Genomic DNA, 3,114 nt, shown 5'->3' with positions numbered 1-3,114 from the left:
GAGTCTTTCATGTTGGAAGTCACTCAAAATATGTACAACTGGGGAAAAGCTGCCTTCTCAAACTAGACTTAACCTTAATGACATGAATGGAAGAAAGTTTTCAGGTTCTTCATCTGAGGATCTGTCTTTGTTGTTAAGTGTAGTTGAGTCAGTTCTGACTCATAGTAACCCTACATAGAATTTCTGAGGAGTGACTTTTCAAACTGACTGTTGTGGTCCAGTGCATTATCCTACAGTGCTACAGCAGGACTCCAGGACACAATAAAAAAAAGAGAAGAAATAGCTGCAAACATGCATTAATAATATGAACCTGAAATGTACAAAACATGATCCTGAGAAAATTGGAAGTTGTAAAAAATGAAATGAAACACATAAACATTAATATCCTGGGTATTAGTGTGTTAAAATGGACAAGATTGGCCATTTTTGATCAGATAATCATGTGGTTTAGCATGAGAGGGATGAAAATTGAAAATGAATGGCATTGCATTAATCATTTAAAAAGAGCATTTCAAGATCTATGTTGAAGCACAATACTGTCTATCATAGGATAATATACATTTACCTCTAAGGAAGACCGGTTAATACCACTATTATTCAAATCATATACCAATTACTAAAGCCAGTGATGATGAGATTGAAGAATTCTAACAACTTCTGCAGTTTGAAACTGATCAAATATATAATCAAGATGCATTCATAATTATTGGTAATTGGGATGCAAACATTGGAAACAAAAAGGAAGAATCAGTAGTTCGAAAATATGGCCTCGCTGGAGATTGTATGATAGAATTTTGAAAGCCAAATGACTTAGTCATTGTAAATACACAAAAAGTGACTATACATATGGTCTTTACCAGATGTAATACATAGATAGTCATATGTAACATTCATGGACAAATGTGCAAAGGACAATACCTTTCATTGGGAATTTGGACATATGATAAATACACCATTCAGCTTTGTAGATGTTGTTGTTAAGTGGAGTTGAGCCTGTGCTGACTCATAGTGACCCTGTATAGAGTTTCTAAGGAGCAGCTGGTTTGAACCAGTGACCTTGCGATTCAACCAGACCTTGTGGTCTAGTGCTTATCACACCAGGCCTTCAGCTAGAAGTCATAGATAGAAAAGTGAAAATAAAATTGAAAAATTATCAGTGAGCACATAAGTAGATTTTGATGGTGGAACAAGGGGATACGGTGTAGTTTGAAAATCAGGAAAGGTGCGTTTTTCTGTGATTCTGGGCTGCAGGCTGAAGGAATGAGGTCTGCAGGTCTGGCTCGAACTATATGGGCTTTTCGCAACCTACAAGCCCCAGAACACCGTGGAAATGCAGCGCTGGAGAGTATCAGTGCTGGGAAGTCTTCTGCCCCTGAACAGTGTGTCTGCTTCTCGCTGGGCCCTGTGAAAGAGAACGAGGAGAAGGAACCGACCCTCACAGCCACTAGGGTGGTTGTCCTCAATAACCATCCACTGGTGTGCGGACCAGAATTCACCAGTTTGAAAGTTGGTGTAGGACACCGGCTAGATGTCTTGGCTTCTGGAGTGCTTGTGCTTGGCGTGGGACACCAGTGTAGGCTTCTCTCCGACATGTGCTAAGCTCATCTCACCAAGGATTACACTTTGTGTGGCATCCTGGACCAAGCCACAGGTGACTTCTGTGAGGATGGGCGGCTGTTGGAGAAGATGACGTATGACCACGTACCAGAGAGAAACTGGACCGAATTTTAGCAATAATCCAAGGCTCCCATCAAAAGGCCCTGGTTATGTATTCCAACCTTGACCCGAAGACCCATGAAGCCTATAAGATGGCTGTGAGAGGCTTGATCCAGCCCACAAACAAGTCCCCAATGCTGATAAATGGCATCTGATACCTCCGCTTTGCACCGCCAGGATTCCTCTTAGAGGTTCAGTACACGCACGAGACACAGAAGCACCTATGAAGACTGATGCATGAAATAGGCCTGGAACTAAAAACCACAGCAGTCTGTTCCCAAGTACAGGGCACATGTGATGGCTTCTTTACACTAGATGATGCCCTGCTGAGGACCCAGTGGCATCTGCACAGCATCCAGGATATTATCCAGGTTGCAGTCCCCCTGGTAGCAGCAGAGTTGGAGAAGAGCTTGAGGCCAGTACTGGACACCCAGCATCTCTCAGATACAGGCCAGTCCTGGGACTCTGCAGGACCAAGCTCCACCTGGGGTCCTGGAGAGCTATGAGGAACAGTGGTAAGCCAAGGGGCTGGTGAGGCAGTGGGTGGCAGAGGATAAGACCTGTTTGTGAATCAGAACTGATGGTTGTGCAGAAATTCAGTGAGAAAAGAGAAAGCCTCTCTACATGTGATGCAGACACTGAAGCTGTAAGTGAAAGACTGACAGACTTGACCCACCTGGGAACTTGACAAACACTTCCTCAGCCAGGTGGCAGAAGTTCCGGTTCAGGTAGTGTGTACTTTTGATGTGATATGAAGAAATGGAACTTTGTTGTTGTTGCTGGGTGTTGTCAAGTTGGTTCTGACCCATGGAGGCCTCCTCGGCTGATGACCTTCAACAGCCAGCCTTGCAGTTCAAATGGACTTTGCAGTCCAGTGAGTTGGCCCAGGCATCACACCAGGACTCACCCATAACACCAGCCTAATCATGAGAAAACCATCAGATAAATTCCAGTAGTAGATATCCTACAGTCTACCTGATCACTGTAATCCTCAAACTGTCAAGATCATCAAAACCAAGGAAAGTCTGAGGAGTTGCCACAGTCAAGAGGACCCTGAGGAGACATGATAACTAGATATTGTTGTTGTTGTTATGTGCCGTGGAGTCGGTTCTGACTCATAGCGACCTTGTACAGGATTTCCGAGGCTGTAAATCTTTATGGGAGCAGAAACCTCATCTTTCTCCCACGGAACTGCTGGTAGTTTCGAATTGCTGACCATGATCTCTAGATGTAATGGGGCCCAAATGGGATTCTGGAACAGAAAAGGACATTTGGTAAAACTGAGGATAACTGAATAAAGTGTGGATTTCAGTTACTAAAAAAAAAAAAAAAAGAAATCAGGAAAGGTGTGTACCAGGGTTGTATCTTTTCACTATACTTATCCAATCTGTATGCTAA

At 43.4% G+C, this 3,114-nt stretch overlaps 1 pseudogene; it reads left to right on the top strand.

Annotated features, from left to right (window-relative positions):
* The first annotated feature begins 1,260 nt into the window (after positions 1-1,260).
* On the top strand, positions 1,261-2,222 carry LOC102818166 (annotated as a pseudogene).
* Positions 2,223-3,114: the final 892 nt, after the last annotated feature.

The sequence above is a fragment of the Chrysochloris asiatica genome, unplaced genomic scaffold (genome assembly GCF_000296735.1).
Source record: "Chrysochloris asiatica unplaced genomic scaffold, ChrAsi1.0 scaffold00129, whole genome shotgun sequence".
NCBI classification, from domain to species: domain Eukaryota; kingdom Metazoa; phylum Chordata; class Mammalia; order Afrosoricida; family Chrysochloridae; genus Chrysochloris; species Chrysochloris asiatica.
This window is presented reverse-complemented; position numbering and strand designations above follow the sequence as displayed.